The 23,701-nt window shown below is 36.1% G+C and overlaps 2 long non-coding RNA genes across 3 annotated transcripts; both read right to left on the bottom strand.

Moving 5' to 3' along the window:
• Positions 1-220: 220 nt before the first annotated feature.
• On the bottom strand, positions 221-1,704 carry LOC131701983 (uncharacterized). The gene is made up of 4 exons (XR_009309220.1): positions 1,612-1,704; positions 1,408-1,491; positions 984-1,061; positions 221-625 (listed from the first exon to the last, which is right to left on the bottom strand). It is a non-coding gene; the product is annotated as an uncharacterized LOC131701983 (long non-coding RNA).
• A 324-nt stretch (positions 1,705-2,028) lies between these two features.
• LOC131701979 (uncharacterized) lies at positions 2,029-5,841 on the bottom strand. Of its 2 annotated transcripts, XR_009309213.1 has the most exons (4): positions 5,587-5,841; positions 4,451-4,645; positions 3,796-3,927; positions 2,029-2,105 (listed from the first exon to the last, which is right to left on the bottom strand). It is a non-coding gene; the product is annotated as an uncharacterized LOC131701979 (long non-coding RNA). The 2 variants fall into 2 exon arrangements; XR_009309212.1 differs by lacking the exon at positions 5,587-5,841 and having other exon boundaries at positions 4,451-4,753.
• Between the last annotated feature and the right edge of the window lie 17,860 nt (positions 5,842-23,701).

The following is a 23,701-nucleotide window of genomic DNA, read 5'->3' as shown; positions in this document are numbered from 1 at the left end:
AATAATCTTGAAAGACTTTGAAATGCATTTTTTATTAAGCTTTCTTTTTGAAATTGCAGACAAACTAATGTAGTTAGATGTGTAGTTCTAAGAATACATCCTTTGAACTTCAAGTAAAAATACTACTACTGTAATAATAATAATAATAATAATAATAATAATAATAATAATAATAGTATTAAGCATTCCAAAATGTAGATAAAATGATTCCTGTTAAACAAAGACCACCACATCTAGCTACAACACATTAGCTGTCTGCAATTTTTTTTTAAAAAGAGGCTTAATAAAAAAAATATATATGCTTTTCAGTCTTTAAAGATTTCCATGCTTGGAAAAGAATATTTTAGTAAAATACTGAATGAAGCGTATGATAGCAATTATTTTCCTTACCTAAAAAACAGTACATCCACAGCAGCTCTCTTGTATCTTAGGTTGTTCAATCAGAGGTCAGGTTACAAGTCATTGGAGTGCTTCTTCCTGTTCTCCCAGGGAGGCGTCCAGCCAGGAAAGGGTCTTCGTATCTTTGTTCCAGCAGTACACTTACTGTTGGTGTGTCAGCATTTACATATGAGAAAGGTAGTGGTGGAGGCGTTGATGGATGAGTAGTCCATTCTGATAATTGAAACTAGTTATAAAAATATATATAAAAGAGTATAATTAGAATAAAAGACTGAGTGCTTGAAGTATGCCAAATTTATATATATATATATATATATATATATATATATATATATATATATATATATATATATATATATATAAACAATTACAGGATTTTGCAGCTACATAAAAAACAGCTTGTCTACAGTATTGCAATTTTCTAAGAATTCTGGAGGATGACATCATGATGACTGCAGAGTACAATGTTCATTCCAAGAAGTTCTAAGGTGTTATTAAAAATGACTTCACTTTATTGTTTGCACTGGTTCCATAGTCATCGCATAGTGAATCTATTCATCAATAGTAAGTGAATAACCTGATACCTGTGATTGGCCAGCTGCAATCAGTTCATTTTCGAAGCTATCAGCCTGAAATAGTTGCTCAATGTCCAGAATCTCAGTCTATATAAACAGAAATGCATTCTTTGTGTAAAAATAGTATTTGAACTACCTCTCCTTAAAATGAAAATGTCTACAGGTATCTGTTTGTCCCTAAGAGAAATGTTTTTTGGCAGCTCATTTCAGATGGAACATCCAGCACCAAAGTAACTGGTTTTGCAAAGACCTGGTGAACATATAAAAATCAGATCATGTTTTGGGGCAATACATCACTGCTGATCTGGGTTAAAACAATAACTGCATTTAAAGCCCACCAAACTGACCAGACAAGGGCTTTGCAAACACTAATATATTACATAAATAAGCACAATAGACCAATTAAGCAATATAAGCAATATAGTTATCCTACCTCAGCTGCCCTTTGTGGGATGTTTTCTGATGTTTCATTTTCTAGAAGATCAGCCATTGCATTGGTAGCATGTTGTTGCATAACCTAAAAAATTGAATCATTACTTTTTCCAGTAAATGAACACAAATTAGAAACACAATGTGTAACAAGGCTCCTTTAATGTGTATGGACTCCTAAGTGAAGGAACAAAAACTATGACTGTACCTCATTTTCTCTTTGGTGGTAGTCTTCTACAATGGGATTTTCTGAAGTCCTTGTACCAATATTTCCATTTGACAATTCTTGTATATGCACCTGGAAAAAATAGCAATGAACACTACTAAATATTCACCAATTTAAGTACATGACAACCTTTTGGCAGAGCTAAAAGCCAATTCTGCTCAATGAATGTAAAGTTAACATAAGAGTGTACTGATCATTAATGTCATACTGCACCCACAAGATTAACTGGTTCCTACACCTTAGCATTGGGCATACAATAGTAGCACATTCTTTATTGAGCAGTTGTATGATACAATGGCCTGTGGTTTCATAGTACAAATATAAATAAGATAATTATTATCTTATTTAAGCTATCCTGTCATTTGTTCTTCTGTAGAGGTCATATCTACCTGCTCCTGAAATTGCAATTGGGTCACTGATGCATTGCTTCCTGCTGTTACTTGACGGCTTTCATTTAACATCCTTCCTTCTGTTCTCTGAATAATACAAACAAAAATCCATAGCTAATGAGGAAAACTCATGCAATTTCCTATTTGTACTCTTGTATGTTTGTACTGATTGACATAGATTTGTTTTAAACCTTAGGATAAATGTTGTGTGTGTCTGTGGTGCAAATATAGGTTTGGCAGGGAGGGGGTTAAAATCCATAATACATGTGAGAATGTGGCTGGAGCCTTAATTGAATGATTAATGGTTAATTAGGCTCCAGCCACATGTTATATAAGGAAGTGAGATCCTTTGTTTGGGGAAAGGTGTTTAGGTGAGTTTGAGGTGGTATTGTGTGGTACTTGGTCAGGGATGGGAATGCCAAGTCTGACTTCAGAATAGCTTTGTTTAACCTTTTATTTTGGCACTTCTTTGTGTTAATAAATGTGTGCACCGGTGCTTTAAACTGCAGCTTCCTGGGCTCCGAGTCTCCTTATTGATGCTATCCTGCTACAGTGAGCAATAAGAACTCTTACTTGAGAGGTTTAATGGGGATTTACAGCAGGTTACAATTCACATTTATTGAGACATAAAACAAACACATAACTGAACACACATCATGAGATAAAGAACAAAGTTAAATACAATTTGCAAGTGTGTTTCTTAAATAATGCAATAATACATTATTTTAAAAAGCATGTGTTTTAATGCCCTGATTTAAACTTTGTGTTTATGGCAACCAGCCGAGAAGTGACATATATTAGACTTAAAAAAATATATTGCAATTAAAACTAGTTCTATCAAAGTATAACTATTTACTAACAGACCACTGTAATAGACTGATCAAATACACTGGCATTTAGTTTTATTTACATTTGCAAAATTGGTAGGAATCACATATGTAGTGAATTTAAACTAGGCGAATCTCTGTATGATGAATTGCACTGCAGTATAAATCTTTATAGCTTCTTAGGAAAACATCCTCAGTTTTTGTAAAGTAGTTTAATAGATAAATATAATCTCAATCAATCCTGAAATTCTAGGTGATGCAGAAACTTTTGGCTATAGCTGTACATTTAAATTAAGCAGAGATTTCGGATATGTATGTATGTAGGCATATGTATGTCTGTCTCTTTGTCTATATATATGCACACTATTTAAGCTTCTATTATTGTATTTTGATTTAATCTAAAAAAAAAAACTCGATCCATCTTTACAAAACAATAATTAGGTAGTAAAGATCCATCTGTCATAAAGAATAAACTGACCTACCTCAATTGGCAATGGTATATCACGATTAGGAACTATAAAAATCTTTCCTTTTCCTATCTTGGTTTGTAGGTCAGCTGCAGACGTTATGTTTAGCTTACTAAGACGCCGACCCTTCTCTGCCTTTGCAAAGGTAAAGCCAGTTAGATGCAAAGGAACGTCAGGAAAACTATCTTGCACAAAATTCTCTAACTGTCTTAAACTCCAGCTTCGCTGAACAGTAGATTTTGAACCATATCTTTCATTGGTAGCAGGTTGTTCACATTTAGGAACTCCTACAGCAACATAAACAATGGAGAAACAATCAGTGGTTTGATTAAAATATATACATTTTACTGTGTAACATAACATTTGCAAATAAAATGCATGGTTTTAATCTGTACGCTTTTTCTTTTTTTTTTTTTAAATAGTAAAAAATAAAATGCACATTAAACACTGGAAGGGTTATCATTAGGAGAATATGTAACCTACCTAATCCATTTCTTGTCAGTCTTGATAATTCAGACGGTGGTGGTACAAATTCTTCATTGTTCTTTTGCAGTAAGAAAAAATGAGTCTTCCATAAATGTCCCCTTTGCCGTCCTTTTTTTCTGCCTCTCTTTCCTACATTAGTTTCCAATTTCCAAGAAAGAAAGAAAGAAAGAAAGAAAGAAAGAATGAAAGAAACAACTAAAAGTACAGAAGGCATAAAAATCAGGGATAAGAATTCTAACTTCAGATAGTCAACATTGAATATTATTCTAGAAGTAATGGAGAGCAGTAAAAAGGTTCACACAAAATCAAAGTTGATACGAAATAAAAGAAAATTACCTTATTAACATTAAAAATACTTTTGAAAAACTAACACAAATTACTTAGCACCATTCTAAATATGAGGACATCTGTGTTGCTTTATAGTAACAAGGTAGCAGCAGAAAAGGAATAAAAGCAGTGTCATTAGATATGCTATCTATGCTGTCAAATATTAAATGATGTATGACACTGTAAAAAAGAAAATGAAAACGTACTTAAATGATCATTAAGATTAATAATAAAAAAAGGCTATTATGGCCTACATTTAGAAAAATAACTGGCTGGCGTAAAGCAGGTTGGTAATATAACATATTTTCTTTATGTTTTATGTTACCTGTCCTTTGTGATGAGTCCACAGATCTACTTCTAAACAAGGCCCTTGTTTCACTGACAAAAGAGGCTGCATCAAAATCATCTATATCGTCAGTTGTATGAGACCTCAATTCAGATTCCGCTTGGCGAACTGATGACAGGGCGCGGGTTAAAACCCCGTGTACCTGCTCTCTTTCACCTGTCATGAGGCAGACCTCTGTAATCAAATAATGCTGTGAATATTTACAAAGGGTTATATAAAGTTACATAATAAACACCCACAAAAGAACGTAGTGCTCTGCATAACCACACACATTACTGTATCATTCACAGTACAGATATTTTAATTATATACCTGTTAATGATTAGTAGCCTATAAGTGAAATGTTGATTGTTTGAAAACAGTCACAGTATCGGAAAAGAAGCACAGAGCCGTGGAGGGACATGAAAAGAAAATATGTATTGCGGCGTTGCGCACGACCTGTTGCCCGAATATCAAGTGTCTTCCCACTGTGCGAAACTCGCTGCCTGTTTTAACCTGTTTTTGTTTCCATAAGAAAATCAAAAACTTTTTTGATGTTTTCCGACAGCTGGACACGAGTGCAATTTACATAAAGGTCGCATAATTACTATTCATTGTGTAAATGTGAAACCTATATGTTGTCCTATATGTTGTTAATGACCCCTCACCCCCAACAACAGTCGGAAAAGCTTCCAGATCGCAACGAAGAACATATTGCAAGTGGTGCGCGACCAGTCTGAATTAACATGTCATATCTGCAACGCAATTATGTTCTAATATTCTCCATTAGCTCGCAGTCACATAAATAGAGACTCAATGTCAAGCTGCCACAGCGTACACACATAATAATATATTGAACCCAACGATAATTGTACCTGTTTTGTATGAAGTTTGCACGCTTAACTTCTAATCAAGTATACAGATGGTCTCACGTTATATTTTCATTAGGCTTTTTTTTCTTTTTCTTTTACACAAAAACTAATTCTTTGTTCTAAAATCATTTATCTCGTTGAACGTTTTTTTGTACCTACACATAAGCACATCCCCACGCGCCTAAGTTATACTGTACTACACGATTATTTTTTCTGTCATAAATCATAAATAAACATAAATAGCGGTACTATTCATGTACTTACCTTTTTTCCAGTACAAAAAAGTAATGAGGTTTAAATAAAAAAAAATACAATCTTCACTTCGTTGTTAGAATTATAACAGTGATGCCTCCAAATGCAAATGGCGTACGTTTATTAACAAAAACAAACGTAAGGTACACACGTCCTGTTTATTTCGAGATATCTGTAAATCATTTAGAGATATCTCTAAATAACTTCCTGTTCATTTAGAGATATCTCTAAATCATTTGAAGATATCTTCAAATAACTTCCTGTTCATTTGGAGATATCTCTAAATAGACCGGAAGTCCATTCAAAACATAGAGCATTTTCACAGGAAGTTATTTCGAGATATCTTGAAATGGCTTCCTGTTCATTTGAAGATATCTTCAAATGATTTAGAGATATCTTTAAATGAACAGGATGTTATTTGAAGATATCTTCAAATGATTTAGAGATATCTTTAAATAATATGTGGATTTGGCTAGCATGGTGTGCCAAACTGTCATTTAGAGATATCTTAAAATGAGGGTTTTTAAGATATCTCTAAATCATTTGAAGATATCTTCAAATAACTTCCTGTTCATTTAAAGATATCTGTAAATCATTTGAAGATATCTTCAAATAACTTCCCATTTATTTAGAGATATCTCTAAATCATTTAGAGATATCTCGAAATAACTTCCTGTTCATTTAGAGATATCTCTAAATCATTTGAAGATATCTTCAAATGAACAGGAAGTTATTTCAAGATATCTCGAAATGACTTCCTGTGAAAATGCTCTATGTTTTCAATGGACTTCCTGTCCATTTGAAGATATCTCTAAATGAACAGGAAGTTATTTCGAGATATCTCTAAATGATTTAGAGATATCTCTAAATGAACAGGAAGTTATTTGAAGATATCTTCAAATGATTTAGAGATATCTTTAAATGAACAGGAAGTTATTTGAAGATATCTTCAAACGATTTAAAGATATCTTTAAATGAACAGGAAGTTATTTCGAGATATCTTCAAATGATTTAGAGATATCTTTAAAACCCTCATTTTAAGATATCTCTAAATGACAGTTTGGCGTGCCATGCTAGCACAATCCATATGGTTTCCATAGTATTTAAAGATATCTGTAAATCAATTTGAGATATCTTTATTTCATTTTTAGATAGCTCAAATTGATTTACAGATATCTTTAAATTAATTTTAGATATCTTAAAAACTGCACAATTAAAGATATCTGGAATTCAATTTGAGATATCTTGAAATGTTTTACAGATATCTCTAAATATTTCAAGATATCTTAAAATGCAATTAGAGATATCTCTAAATGATAATTTGGCTTGCCATAACAGGCAACCTATGTTCAGGGATATGGGTATGCCCCGTTGCAGCCCTGATTAAATCAACCATATGCGACCCTCTAATGTTCTTGCCCCTAAGAATGAATTCCCCTTGATCATTCCATGAGGTAACCAAAGCATTCTGAGACATAGCGTTTAAAATAAAATTAGCATTTTTCTTAGATCTGGAGGGCACACTACTCATAACAGCAGTCACTATCTTAGATTCAGATTCTGCTGCCGGTTGGTCCGTTTCCTCAGAGGGGGGTGTAATTAATGTAAGGGTATTAAACTCTTTTTCACTCTGTTTAAGCAGGGTTAGATATCTCTGTAAGGATTTGGTGTATAGCTTAACTTTCTCATGGTCACTGATGTCGCTTCTAAGTAGAATGCTTTTCATTTCAGAGTCAAGTCGGCTTTCAACGGCTTTTTTAATAGGCTCGGGGTTTTGGGGCTCAGGCTGCCGAAGTCTATCAAGTTGATGCTGGGGTATCAGAAACATTTTCTGGGAGTGAGTCATTATTACAAATTAACTTTGATGCGATAAGAGTCCTGATAAAAAAGGCAATGCAATCCTTATTAAAGCTCCGATAAAACCACCACTCTGATTCACAGTTTTTTTCTTCTTTTTAATTGAATGCTTCTTATTGCATAGGCTCTTTATAACACGTCGCTGCTTTTTGAGAGTGTTTAACTGACTCGAAGTTAAGGGGATGTGACCCTTTAAGGCATTTAAGGCAATTTCCCCAATCGATTTGATAAAATCGTCTGAAGCGTTTCATAAAATTGCTCTTCTCTGATGAGCAGAGCTATGAACTATGCTCTTTAAGAGATGGAGGTTACGTTTTATTCTAGCCGACATGCTGCGCTGTTGCATAGCCTAGATAAATAACAGTTTTAGAGCAATAACCGGCCGTTTATAGGTGTTTTGATTTGGTATTTCTCAGGATGTACGCAACAGGCCAATCAGGAGTAAATAAACCAGTTCTTAGACGAAATGCTTCAGGGGTTTGGGCCTTTAAGTCTATTAAAAGATAACCATAGGGTTTTTTTGTCGCATCTTCAAACGCTTCTAAGAAAAACTTGGAGTTCCCGGGGTACATCTGACGGGCTAGTGTGTTGATTTGAAGTTTATCTCGAGGGTTTTTAAACAGAATAATGTAATTGGCATTCAAGTTTATTGTGCGGCTCATTTTTCCTTGAAAAAAAAATTTTTGAACCAAATACAGTACGCATAAATTCCTATGATGAATGTATTTTGTAAAAGCTTTCTGTATTTCATCATTTTCGCTAGCTGCTTCCATCAAGTCATCTATAATGAGTAAATTGATTTTGTTAGGAGGCATTAAATTATCATCGGTTAATGAATCTGGTATGCCTTCAATAAATTTGATATTTTTAAATTTAAGTGACAATTCATTGTATATTCCCTGCCAGCAACTATAACTCCAAATGATATTCTCAGGGGGTTTGGAAAAGATCTGTTGAGAGTTTTCTAAAAGCTGCTTCACAAAGTAACTTTTGCCTGAATTGGAGGGTCCCGATATTATAGCTGCAAAAGGCACGGATAGTCTAATATCAAAACCTTCTTCAGAATCCATAAGGAAGCGATGTGAAATCAGAACGCAAGACTCGCTTATTGTATACTATTTGAAAGGTTTTCTGGAGTGGTTTGTTTTCCAATTGAAATTATTTTTTATTACGGTGAATCTGGGAGCCGCGAATCATGATATGCTCAGTGGGGGTGTTTCTATCATGATTCACAAAGTTTTGTACAAGGTCTTTTAACAAAGCGAGGTTAATTAATTTGGAATTCTCATAGTTTAGGGTAATCCCCTTTACTTTGAGACATGTTTTTCCGCTGTTTGTAACGTAACCATATGTTTTAGGGCCCCCTGACACAAACTCGGTAATGTATTCCCCCGGCTTTAACTCGCTAGTTAAGTCACCAAGATAATCGCCTAGTTCTGGACGCCAAGCCTGGGGCCTGCGGACAAAGATTACAGAGTCTGTATCATGATACAGACATCGATCCTGCAGCCGATCCAAGAGGTTATAAAGCTCTAGCCTGGCGTACGCTGTTGTAAATGCCGCTATAAATACGTTTACATTACCTGTGGGAGTATAGGTATCAGAAGCGTAACGCCATTGAACCTGAGCCACAGTATCACTTACAAAACAAAAATGCGAAACCTGATATCTTTTTGAAAAGAGATAATGGAAAAACTGGTCAGGATCTTTAACCAAGCTTGTAGAGAGTTGGTTAATTCCCCCAAAGACACTATTGAGACATAGTTTGGAGATTTGTCTTTTAGCAGGATTAACATTGATGTTTTGAGGATCTAATTGAACCCCCTCTTTCTGAAAATATTCAGCAATATAACGCTCTTTACGCTCCTCATCGGTACAATGAGCCGGGTAACCTGAGCTTTCCTGTTTCCCCTTGAGATGACTGTTAATGTAACCTGTAAAGAGAGTGTCAGATTTCTGAGGAAAGTGCCAAACTTCGTGTATTTTAGACACTTTGTAACCTTTCTCAAGAGCTTTGACTACCTCTACACTGCACCATGTCCCTGTCAAGGCTCTTTCTCCAGAGGTATGATTACATACCCCAGTCTGGTTTAGTGTTTCCGCGCATGAACGGCATAGGGTAAACATTAATTTACCACTGATGCGGGCAGGCAGTACAGGGAAATAAAGACCCCTAGGAGGCAATACAGTTAATTTGAACAATCCAAAGTATTGGCTCAAGTCTTGAAAATTATGGTAAATTATGGTAGGATGGTCTACCGGGTACAATTTTGTCTTGTTAACAAAAGGATACAAGCTAGTGAAATCAAAGTATTCCACCCTTTCATTTTCCTGGGCCACATAATGTAATGTAATGGCATTTGTACGGCCCCCAAACAGAGCCTCGCGAGGACTGATGCGTTCTGGAAAATCAGAACGAACCAGAAAATCGTGCACTTTAGGCTGTTTTTTCAGTGTGTTCCATTCATGTTCCCAAATAACTCTGACTTCCAACCCGTAAACCTTTTGCAATGTTTCAATCTTTTCATCAAAGTGATGACGCATCGTACCACACGAAACTTTGCTTAAGGGGTTTACATCGGCCGAATCATAGCACAAGGGACATCCATGAAAAAAACACCCTGCAAATTCAAAAGCCGTACGCTTACCATTAATCACAGCATAACCTTCCAAGAAAAAGGGGCCTATTTTAAGCTCTCCGTAGTTTAAAGCATGTTGAATGAAAACATTTTCAGTTTCTGCGACATACATTAACCATTGTATCGAGGCATTTGAAAAGCTTTTTTGCTGGGCACTGTAATTGTCGGGAGGAATGACAGCTATTGTGTCTTTAGGCAGGAATTTACTTCTATACATAGCCATGCACAGTGAAGCAATGGTTGTACATTGGAAGGGGTCTATCTGCCCTATTGCATAAACCTCGGTACGAAATTTGATACATGCCTCTCTCAAAATTTCAACATCATTTTTGCAGTAGAACGCCATTTCGTCTCTGAAATTAAAAACACCCTTCTTAATCGAATCATACCATTTGTAAAAGTCCTCACGATCTTTAGACATCATTTGCTGAACACCATAGTAGCGTGGTTCTGGATATATCCCCACATAATTCTGGTTTTCAACAGTATTGAAAAAATGAGGAAAATATCCTTTTCTGGCTTCAAACCCCATAGCTGCAGGCAGGGCACTTAACTTCATAGGCAAAAAGTTAAAGGAATCAATGTAACGCATCTTAAAAGCCTCGTCTGTAAAACACATCAACTTGCTACCCTGAGCTATGATATTTGGGTTAATTCCATTGGTTACTAAATAATTCATCAGTAAATAACTGTCATAAGACTTTGCATTGTGTGCCAAGAAAGTATAGCCTGCATAACAAGGTCTACGATACCGCTCAAAATTTTTTTTCACACATTCCTCGCCCTCCCAAAACCATGATTCACCACCCATATGCATGCAGTACAAATAATTAGGAATGTGCACACCAGCTTCCTGCCGACATTCAAAATCATAAAACACATATTTGTCTGTGGGTTCCTTAGGTTTAAGCGTTTGAATGAAACATTTATGATCACTGTGAGGTAACAACACGGCTTTACATAGCTTACAGTATGGAGTAAGACATTTATGAGTCTGGGGCTTTGTCGGGTCACATTTATAGAGAGAATAGCACCTTGTACAAAGTTTTAAAATGTCACACATAGAAACCTGTTTTTCACTGTTGGCTTTATCTCGGAGAATCTTATGCTCATCATAACAGAGCTGCGATCGACAATAACGATTGCAGTTGTTACATTTTACCTTTACAGGTGACTCGCTGTTACAGGCTGGTGAAAAACACACATTACAGTGTCCTTCACAGCGATGTCCAGATCGGTTACTGTAGGCTGTGTAACAGTAATTACATAGATAGGCAACACCCAGAAAACCTTTCAAGTTAACAATACCATAGAAATGATTCTCATGAAGAAACAGAAATACAGTTTTGTTTTTTGCTCGAGTATCTGTTTGGTGTTTCAGGAACACATCCTTTTGAGGACATCTGTACCACACCACAATTTTAACATCTAGGACCTGTTCAAATTTATCTATGTCTACAAACGAAACCATTTGATGTTCACTTAATCCCACACTCTGTTGAAGTTTTAAAGCCTCAGCCATACACGTATCATTGGCCTCCCTAAATTCTGGAAATAACAAGCTCAGAACGCTGTAGGCAAAACATAATTGATTGTCTCTGTTGTAACATATAATCAGATGCTTGGCTTTTTTTCTAATAAGCTCACTTTTCATTAAGGTCTGCAAACCTCTCCTAACACCACCTCCTTCTGGACACCTAACAACCTGGACAATCAACATCAAAGAGTCATCAGCTAAAATTTCACTATGACTTTGAAGGAGAGCTTCAATCTGACTGAGAAAATCGTCTAGACTTAAATTGTCTCCAGTCATTTTTACATACACTGGTATATCTAAGGATCCTGCTCGTAATTCAAGCTGAACTACGTCTGCAGGTCTTAGCGTTCTAGAAACCTCACTCAACATATTCTCTAACGTTTCATGCAGCACAGTAAAAACTTCAGCGTAGGAATCCAGATCATACAGATGTGTAAAGTTAAGAGATTGCTTCAATTCGAAATTGTTAAACATATGTCTATGTCTACGCTGTACACCTGCCCCACCAATTCTACCACCGTCACTATCACTAGGGTCCTGTAAACCAGAAGGACCCGCCACTTGATCATCATGTATTACTCCACCCCCCGGGACTTTTATGCTAAAAGAATCATCAAGGCAACCCCCTTCGTTTAAGCCTCCCCCTATTTGTTTTTCCATAGCACCTACACTCTCTAGAGTATCATGATTCTCTCTATACATTTCATGCAAAAGCATATCCAAAGAGTCAAAATTGATCTGAGTCAATTTAGCATCATTAACAAACCCTGGGCACTGGGAATTATTGGTGTCGGTATTAGTGGAGTTGTCATTTATAGGGGGAGAATCTGTAGAAATTTCATCAATCAGAGCCCTGATTGACGGTAAAATATCTGCATTATAATTTAAATCATTTAGTAGTTTGTCTAGATAGTCAAAATTCTCAAAACCGTTTAAATTTTGGGGGTGAACAGTGTGTGGTATGCAACAGGGGTCTGGAGACATACTATGTGTATGGGAACCTATTGAGGGAACAGAATTTAAGGTATTTCGGGGGACGCTTCTAGAATTAAACACAGAATTTGACACAGTTTGACTCGGATCAATTGAACCCTTTTTATTTTTTCGAACACCATTCACAGCCTCATCATTGTCAGAATCATCAACAGTAATTTCAATGTGTTTCCTTTTACATGTTTTTTTGCGATGTGGTTCCATTGTAGCTCTACAAATACACTGTTACTGTTTTAAGAAACCCAGCGTTTTCAATAGGGTAATTAATGTAAGTATATTCTGAGACACTTCAGGGTCAGAAACTAGGGCCCTTATAGCGGGGTGTCTGTAAATGATCTGCTCTATAGTCAGATGTACATGTTTCAATAGCTCAGAGCTGTGATACCTAACAGTAGTTGAAGTTGAGGGGCGCGTCGGTTTTAGCCTTTGTGATACTTTGGAGACGGTGGGGGTGCCTCTTGATTGTAGCGAAGTATGAAACCTTTCGGAAAATTTACGCGGCCTTTTAGACTTTGGGTCTCTGCTGAAGGAGGTGTCGTCCTCGGAAGATTCGCTTTCCACAAGAAGTGTACGTCTAGTGGGCCGTTCTAAATGAAAATATGCCAAAATATACAATCAGCCCAAAATGCCTTAACAGATGTTTGAAATATTTAACACACTTTAAAAAAAAAAAATAAAAAAAAAACTTCATTTTAAATACACTTACTTTTGAGAGGTCTTTTTGCAGATTTTTGAGGTTTATTGGGAGGCTCCAAGGGGGTATACGCATGTATAACCTGTCCCTCCTCCGAAGTACAGGCCACGTCGTTCCTTTCGGCTTTTTCAAGATCTAAAATAATATAAACGGTTGAATATGAATGTTTTAACCTACAAATAATTAATATTATGAAAAACGCTCAAACATATTTTATTAATCTATAAAAACAATACGGTTCATACTTTTAGACAATTCAGAGTCTGACGCTAGGTCGCTGAATGATGTCTTGAAGTACTGTTCCAAAAGCTCAGAATCTTCAATATATTCAGCTTCTAAAAACAGAATGAATCAGTTATGTTTTTAAAAGGAAATCATAATAAGATAAAAAATAATGTCTAACATGTAATATCATTCATGCACTATATATATATATATCATAAGTACATTTATGTATTTGTTATTAATAAAACAAACAGACAAATATGTCTATTATTTTACTCACTTTCACGCGTTTCTGGTATCACTGAGAAATTATTTAAAAAGTCCTCAGGCACGATTAGATCGCATGGTAGCTCAAGGGAAATGCTATGACCCGGGATTGTATCTGCAATTTAAAAGGAGGTATTTATAGTTTGACCAGAAAAAAAATAAATAAATAAATAAATAAATAAATAAATAAATAAATAAATAAATAAATAAATAAAACATCGCAATATTTTGGTTTAGCAAATGAAAAAACTCACCATTCTGACTCTCCAAAAAACATGTTGGGGACAATGGAATGATTATAGGTGAGAGGGGAATGAGCATAGGAGGCTGCTCAATTACTTCCTCCTGGTGTGAAATTAAATGTTCTTCAATAAATTCCTGGATATCTGTAAAAATGAAAATATATAATTTTAAATAATATTAATGACCACATAAAATAAAATACATGCCTAAAATTCACCGTGTTAAAATGTGTATTTATAGTGGTCATATATCTGAGTTACATGCCTCATCTTAACTCTTAAAATAAAACCAGCATCACATCCATACCGCACATAGGGCCTCATTCCTAAACAGTAATAACAGCTTTTCAAACATTTTACAGTACATATACCATTAACCGCCATTTTTAAAAACAGACCGTTCAACAAAAAAAGAACACCGATTACCTTACATCACAGACACTCCGCACAGTGTTCGCTCAAACAGAAATAAACAGCGTTTCAAACATTTTACAGTACATAGACCATTAACCGCCATTTTTAAAAACAGACCGTTCAACAAAAAAAGAACACCGATTACCTTACATCACAGACACGCCGCACAGTGTTCGCTCAAACAGAAATAAACAGCGTTTCAAACATTTTACAGTACATATACCATTAACCGCCATTTTTAAAAACAGACCGTTCAACAAAAAAAGAACACCGATTACCTTACATCACAGACACGCCGCACAGTGTTCGCTCAAACAGAAATAAACAGCGTTTCAAACATTTTACAGTACATATACCATTAACCGCCATTTTTAAAAACAGACCGTTCAACAAAAAAAGAACACAGATTACCTTATATCACAGACACGCCGCACAGTGTTCGCTCAAACAGAAATAAACAGCGTTTCAAACATTTTACAGTACATAGACCATTAACCGCCATTTTTAAAAACAGACCGTTCAACAAAAAAAAGAACACCGATTACCTTACATCACAGACACTCCGCACAGTGTTCGCTCAAACAGAAATAAACAGTGTTTCAAACATTAAACATAGGCCCTACCGTTTAGATCCTCATTGTTGTGGCTTGATTCTCCGTCCATTTAGCTGAAGTGGTTCTTACGGGATAAGGTTTCTTGAGAGGAAGCGTCCTTTCCAGAAGTGTAATACATAGCTCTGTATGTGAACGATTTATACTCTCAAAGATCGCGGTAAATGCTTTTGTAACGACAGGGGGCCGGATCAGGAAAAACTATCCTATGGGAGATAAACACGACACCTGAGCGCTACCTATACAACGCGGCGCCTCAAACCCCCCCCCCCCCCCCCCCGCCCGCCTCCCTCTCAAATCACGGCATCCATGTCCTCATCTGTAATGCCGTTTTCCAAAACTAACCGTCATATTCTGAATATTATGCCTAAATTATGTTTTATTGTGCTTAAATTACGTTTTTATTGGTATGCCGTTAATAAACATGAATTGGTGAAGCATATACATATACTTGTATGTTTTGTTTTATAGTTAAAACGTTGGCTTAGTTAATTTTCTTTACTCAGTATTACATGCAGAAAATATTCTCGTTCGTTTTGTAAACGACTTTATACAATGTGTTTTATAACACGATTCATTTTAGATACACGTAAAGGAGCATTACAACAGGTTCGGGTTAACAATCGCCGTTTTTTTAAAAAGAAAACATAACGTTGTACTATGCTCACATATAGTTTTAAATCTAAAACAGTAAAATCGTGTTAATGATTGGAACGATCGTCAGAATAGTTTGACCGTGTATGAGAAGTTATTGGAGATTATCCTGAAGGTATGCTATTCAAAAATGGGCATTGATAAAGCACTTAAATAGGTTCTCTTATTTTATTTGCAATATAACACAGAATTTTCTCTTATTTTATTTTCTAATCGTCATGCCCCAAAATATATCCAGTTTGAAATACCAGGAGTCTTATTGCCCCTAGCAGACTACATGACGCCGCTGTGATCAGCGACCAGGCCCGTATTAAGGTATTTGGGGGCCCAGGGCTACTGACATTTCAGGGGCCCCCTTGGAGAACCCCCCCCCCCCCCCCCCCCAAGCACAAACTCATACAATACCAACACAATAATGTCATTCGAATAGACAGTGGACAGCGTTACCACTCACATCACAGTAGCTATGGCATGCAAAATAGTATGGTAGTCGGTACTACCACTAGCTCTCATTACCGACTGCATCGTTTCGAATTAATTCAACGCTAGTTGTAGTCGGTGGGACCATGTTTCAGGCAGCACAGCATGATATGACATTAGACAAAAACATAGTGTAGTCGGCGCTACTCTCAAGCCTCCTTAACATTGCAAAGTATAAAGACACATTTGACTTACCATTGCTAGATCTTATGCTTTCTTGCCTTAAAACTTAAAAAATAATTCCTTACTAATGTCCGTGAAGTCCAGTTGGCGAAGCAGGTCATGTTCAGTGAACATGAGAGTTAAATGATTGAGTCATTAAATTCAGTAATTCATTAAATTCTCTCTGAGGCGGAAAAAGTACTGTCTTACTGGCAAATAAGGGGACACTTGCTCACCTAGTGCGACCTCACCTCCTCAGTTATCGGACCCCAACATGCCGTATCAGAGCTAGCAATAGCATTATCTGTTTTGTCAGTTTCTCTCGCCTTAAATTGGCAGTTCAATGGCTGGCTCTCGTTTTTCTCCTCTGCTGTAGTGGCTGTGCACTCAGCGCTAACCGACTCGCTGCTCTCTGCTTGCTCCTCTGACTCATGTGGCTCTTCCTAACTTTTCATTCTTCTGACACTGACTTTTAAAGAGTTTAGTGAGTTTTGGGGTACTATTTATAACCTCCTCGGATTTAGCTAGTTTGAGTTTAGTGATTTTTCTTTTTTTCGCACCGCTACTCAGCTTTTCTTATTTGAGTTAGCATAAGATTTTTTTTATTTCGTCAAATAACTACGGCATGCCAAAAGGACACAAAATGTTTTAAAAAAATAGGCAAATTGTTTAGTTTAGTACGTGCTTTTTTATTTGCCAACCGTTATCAGTTTGACTTTACAGCAGTGGTCCTCAAAGTAATTTGGGCACGGGCATAAATTGGTCTTACTTGGCTGTTTGCGGGCACGCTGACTATTGCATAGGTTCTTATAGTATAACGTTATATAGAGAGTTTTAGTGGGAGTTATTCTTTGTTTACGCTGATAAGGCCAAGTCTCAGGCAGTAATTGTGTGTGCTGCGCTTATTTTTTAAAGAATTCATATAAAATACGCAATGCAAATATTTTTAAATAACATGTTTACATAGATAACCATGAATAAACTAAAATAAGAGGATAGATAGCGTCTCGCTTTGTGTCAATTTGTCAAATCTGTCAACACTACTCTTTTTAAAGATCGCTCATCTCCCAGTACGATTATTCAGAGAAAGTGGATTTGTAACTAAATCTACTACGGTGTTTCCCTTGTCTGGTGAAATTAAAAATATATATATAGAGACAATTCAATTCTAAATACTGAAATGTATTATTTTTCTCAATAACAGTCGACGAAATTCAGTGTTTACCCGGCATATTAACAGCCCGCCTCTGCTCACGAATGATTGGACAGCTGTCGGATCTTTCACTTTCCCATTGGCTACTCACTCGCCTTCAATTTTCATGCAGAATACCGTGAACGGCCTCTGCTTAATTATGATTGGACAACTGCGTAAACTTGGCAGATATTTGATTCTCCTATTGGTTAAACTTACTGTCAGTACCTGCAACTGAAACAGACAGAGTTAATGTCCCACCCATCTAATTTATGGTTGGGCTACCGCAGAGAAAATGCAGATATTCAGTTGGATGATCGTATCGCAGAGGTACTTCAGGAAAGAAAAAAATATGTCGAGTACGTACAAGCACAGCATAAGCGAGCAGCACAGAATTTGCCAGCGGGCACCACTTTGAGGACCACTGCTTTACAGGGACGACGGGGGCCCCCCTAGGAGGCGGGGCCCCGGGCTTCAGCCCATGTAGCCCATTGGCTTAACACGGCCCTGTCAGCGACCCATGTTTCTCAGCGGGGTGTCTTCCTCTAACATGTGCTATCTGTACTTTTAATACACCAGGGGCTCCAATCTGCTCCTAACGTGTAAAATTGAATAAAAAATATTTATCCCCTATATATATATATATATATATATATATATATATATATATATATATATATATATATATATATATATATATATATGTTCACATTGAGATAACATCGTGCTTTCCAACATCAGCAGCCATACAGCCAACCTAAGTCTGATATGTTAAAGAATTAGACTAAATGGGGCCACGATTCTCACTTCACAAATGATTTTCGGTTTTTTCAGACACGCAAAATACCCTACAAAAACCGTAACCCTTGTTCCTTAAGACATGTTTAACTCTGTTTTATTCATTTACATAAGTGTTTAATTTTCACTCATTTGTTTCCTATAGATTCATTATTTTTTGTTTTATTCAGGTATATGCAATTCCATAAGTTTTATTGGTACGGAGCGAATAATCAAGCATATACTCATACCTGTTTGTTTGTTTATAGGTGAACGTATGCTTAGTTAAATATACTTTCTTTACGCGGTATTACAGGCGTAAAATGTTCATGCAATATATTTTTAATACGTCTTTCATTTGAGCATTTTTAATTTTACTAGCGTCAGGATAAAAAGGCTCTCATTTATCTTTTTAAAAAAAAGCATACAAACAACCAAACACGCATAAACAGTTTTTATTTATAGAATTGATTCCAGGTTTTAATCTTAACAGAAGTATGCACTTTTAATCTTAACAGAAGTATAAAGACGGTATATTCATTTGAAATAGTCCTAGAAGTGTCTACCATGCTGAGACCAAACCTTAAGGCATTACAAATCACACGTTTCACAAGCCTTCTCTGCAGGGGACCTTCCTCTAACAAATAGGTATCGGTGCTTTTTATTACATCGAGACGCTTGTCTGTTCATAGCGGGTGGTTAAGGGTCTGTGAGTGTCTGTGTCTGTGGGGGCTGGGGGAGGACCCCTTGCCTGTGGCCATGTGCGCGTGCATGTAAGTGTACCTATAGGACGGTGTGCGCATGTTCTAAGCCAAAGGATCCGCCCCCTATTTAAGTCACAGAGCGAGTTTGCAGTCATTCTTCTGCTAAAGTTTGATGAGTGCGGTTGGTTGCGGTTGTCTGCGAGGGAGAGAATTCACACTGTACTTAAGCGTTTGTCCTGGGGAGTTTTTATTGAAAACGGTAAGAGACAGAGAGAGAGAGAGAAAGAGCTTTTTTTCAGAACTTGTCCTCGGGTAGATTTTGTTTTGTTTTTTGTTCTTTTTTATAAATATTTAATTTAATATCTAATTTATTTTGTTTTAGCGATACACTTTCAAAACGACTAATGCTCAGTTATTCCGTGATTTATGTGTGTAATGTTTAAACGCATTTTAAATATAAATTGTTTTTCTTTATGCTTTTAATACCCTCTTTTTAAACGTTCTCTTTTCATAAACTGTCTATATATAAATATATTGTATTTCTGTGACCCCTTTTTTAAAACGCCAAAACACTCCAAGTTTTACTGTGTATAATGTTTGATTACATGCTTTTAAATGGGGAATAATGTGTTTTCTTTTCTTCTTTTTGTTTTTGTTTTTTCTTTATGTTTTTTAATAATTTCTTTTTAAACTTTTTCTTTTCATTAAGTGTGTCTTATGTAAAAAAAAAAAAAAAAAAAAAAACTTTAACGTTGTCTGCACAAAGCATAAGTTAACATAAGCATTTATAAAAACATGGGTATCCCACTATTCCGATTACATAAATAACATATTAAACATGAATTTTTTTGTCCATTATCTTATAAAAAGATGTGCCATAAGTTTATAGGTGTATATATATATATATATATATATATATATATATATATATATATATATAAAAAAACCTATATTCAATAAGCATATATGTCTTGTAACAACCATAAAATCCACGCCCCCTCATTATATATTCATAAATTCATACCTATAAGGTCAAAAAAAGGTCAAAAGGGTCATAAATTAGACTTTTGACATAAGCTATAGTACTATTACTACTAATGTTGTGCTGAGAAAATAAATGTAATTTCCAGAATGTATTTGGTTAAATGCAATGTGTCTTAAAGGAACCACATTACACAGAATATTGTGTTTAAGTTAATTAATGATTACATGTTTCTTTAAGTGCTTATTTAGTTGTTTAAATCTTAGCACTTTGTGGATGGTAAAAGTTTAAGCAACTGAAAGCTGACTGTTTTAGTCATAATTAAAATCATTTAAGTCTAAAAACTATTTTTTTGAATTTGAAACATTTGATTTAGACTGGAAGCTTTTTAGTCTTAATAGAAGCAGTCTCTAAACTGACTTTTTGAAATGATGTACATTTAATTTAAGCCTAAAAGCTTATTTATAGTAATACCAATTTAATCATGGTTGGCTTGTTTATACTCTATATAGTATACACTTTTACAGCTTACTGTAAAGATTATTGTAAATCTGATGTCTCAAGAAAATATACATTTTTGATTGTATTTTTCTGACTATTTGTATGAATGTGTGGTGTTTATTTGTATGAATTTGTGGTGGTTTGAGTGTGTGATGGTTGTGTAATTGTCAGGGATATGTTTTCAATGTGTGGTGGTTGTGGGTTGTGTAATTGTCAGGGATATGTTTTCAATGTGTGGTGGTTGTGTAATTGTCAGGGATATGTTTTCAATGTGTGGTGGTTGTGTAATTGTCAGGGATATGTTTTCAATGTGTGGTGGTTGTGGGTTGTGTAATTGTCAGGGATATGTTTTCAATGTGTGGTGGTTGTGGGTTGTGTAATTGTCAGGGATATGTTTTCAATGTGTGGTGGTTGTGGGTTGTGTAATTGTCAGGGATATGTTTTCAATGTGTGGTGGTTGTGTAATTGTCAGGGATATGTTTTCAATGTGTGGTGGTTGTGGGTTGTGTAATTGTCAGGGATATGTTTTAAATGTGTGCTGATTGTGTAATTGTCAGGGATATGTTTTCAATGTGTGGTGGTTGTGGGTTGTGTAATTGTCAGGGATATGTTTTCAATGTGTGGTGGTTGTGGGTTGTGTAATTGTCAGGGATATGTTTTCAATGTGTGGTGGTTGTGGGTTGTGTAATTGTCAGGGATATGTTTTCAATGTGTGGTGGTTGTGTAATTGTCAGGGATATGTTTTCAATGTGTGGTGGTTGTGGGTTGTGTAATTGTCAGGGATATGTTTTAAATGTGTGCTGATTGTGTAATTGTCAGGGATATGTTTTGAATGTGTGGTGGTTGTGGGTTGTGTAATTGTCAGTGAAATGTTACATTTTCTATCTTGGTTTTCAATTGGTTTGTTTTGCCTTTTTATGGTGCATGATAATTGAAATTAATGTGCACGTTAATGATGTCCTTATTTACTTTTGTAATTTTCTTCATTATCGCACAAAATATTGGCCATATTATGGCGCACACTGATTTTATTGTGCCATACTATTGTAATCAGAATGAATGTGATTTGTATGGTAATGCCTGATAATGTATTTAAATGAGGCACAATTGTATTGTGCACATTATAATTAGTTCATTTGGACACCAGGCTTTACCACTGTTAGGCGCGCTATTTAAACCTCCTTTTCTGGCCTGAAAACTAGTTTGATTCTTATGACAAGCCAAATTATCATTTAAAGATATCTCGAAATGCATTTCAAGATATCTTAAATTGAATTGCAGATATCTCGAATTGATTCAAGCATTCAAAATCCTAAAAGGTATAGACAATGTCGACCCAGGGGACTTGTTGACCTGAAAAAAGAAACAAGGACCAGGGGTCACAAATGGAGATTAGATAAAGGGGCATTCAGAACAGAAAATAGGAGGCACTTTTTTACACAGAGAATTGTGAGGGTCTGGAACCAACTCCCCAGTAATGTTGTTGAAGCTGACACCCTGGGATCCTTCAAGAAGCTGCTTGATGAGATTCTTGGATCAATAAGCTATTAACAACCAAACGAGCAAGATGGGCTGAATGGCCTCCTCTCGTTTGTAAACTTTCTTATGTTCTTATGTTCTTATATATATATATATATATATATATATATATATATATATATATATATATATATATATATATATACAGTACTGTGCAAAAGTTTTAGGCAGGTGTGAAAAAATGCTGTAAAGTAAGAATGCTTTCAAAAAGAGACATGTTAATAGATTATATTTATCAATTAACTAAATGAAAAGTGAGTGAACAGAAGAAAAATCTAAATCAAATCCATATTTGGTGTGACCACCCTTTGCCTTCAAAACAGCATCAATTCTTCTAGGTACACTTGCACAAAGTCAGGGATTTTGTAGGCATATAGTCAGGTGTATGATTAAACAATTATACCAAACAGGTGCTAATGATCATCAATTCAATATGTAGGTTGAAACACAATCATTAACTGAAACAGAAACAGCTGTGTAGGAGGAATAAAACTGGGTGAGGAACAGCAAAACTCAGCTAACAAGGTGAGGTTGCTGAAGACAGTTTACTGTCAAAAGTCATACACCATGGCAAGACTGAGCACAGCAACAAGACACAAGGTAGTTATACTGCATCAGCAAGGTCTCTCCCAGGCAGAAATGTCAAGGCAGACAGGGGTTTCCAGATGTGCTGTCCAAGCTGTTTTGAAGAAGCACAAAGAAACGGGCAACGTTGAGGACCGTAGACGCAGTGGTCGGCCAAGGAAACTTACTGCAGCAGATGAAAGACACATCATGCTTAGTTCCCTTTGCAATCAGAAGATGTCCAGCAGTGCCATCAGCTCAGAATTGGCAGAAAACAGTGGGACCCTGGTACACCCATCTACTGTCCGGAGAAGTCTGGTCAGAAGTGGCCTTCATGGAAGACTTGCGGCCAAAAAGCCATACCTCCGACGTGGAAACAAGGCCAAGCGACTCAACTATGCACAAAAACACAGGAACTGGGGTGCAGAAAAATGGCAGCAGGTGCTCTGGACTGATGAGTCAAAATTTGAAATATTTGGCTGTAGCAGAAGGCAGTTTGTTCGCCGAAGGGCTGGAGAGCAGTACACGAATGAGTGTCTGCAGGCAACAGTGAAGCATGGTGGAGGTTCCTTGCAAGTTTGGGGCTGCATTTCTGCAAATGGAGTTGGACAAATGGTCAGAATTAATGGTCTCCTCAATGCTGAGAAGTACAGGCAGATACTTATCCATCATGCAATACCATCAGGGAGGCATCTGATTGGCCCCAAATTTATTCTGCAGCATGACAACGACCCCAAACATACAGCGAAAGTCATTAAGAACTATCTTCAGCGTAAAGAAGAACAAGGAGTCCTGGAAGTGATGGTATGGCCACCACAGAGCCCTGATCTCAACATCATCGAGTCTGTCTGGGATTACATGAAGACAGAGAAGCAACTGAGGCTGCCTAAATCCACAGAAGAACTGTGGTTAGTTCTCCAAGATGTTTGGGCCAACCTACCTGCCGAGTTCCTTCAAAAACTGTGTGCAAGTGTACCTAGAAGAATTGATGCTGTTTTGAAGGCAAAGGGTGGTCACACCAAATATTGATTTGATGTAGATTTTTCTTCTGTTCACTCACTTTGCATTTTGTTAATTGATAAATATAAACTAT

Source organism: Acipenser ruthenus, chromosome 28 (assembly GCF_902713425.1).
Source record: "Acipenser ruthenus chromosome 28, fAciRut3.2 maternal haplotype, whole genome shotgun sequence".
Lineage (NCBI taxonomy): Eukaryota > Metazoa > Chordata > Actinopteri > Acipenseriformes > Acipenseridae > Acipenser > Acipenser ruthenus.
This window is presented reverse-complemented; position numbering and strand designations above follow the sequence as displayed.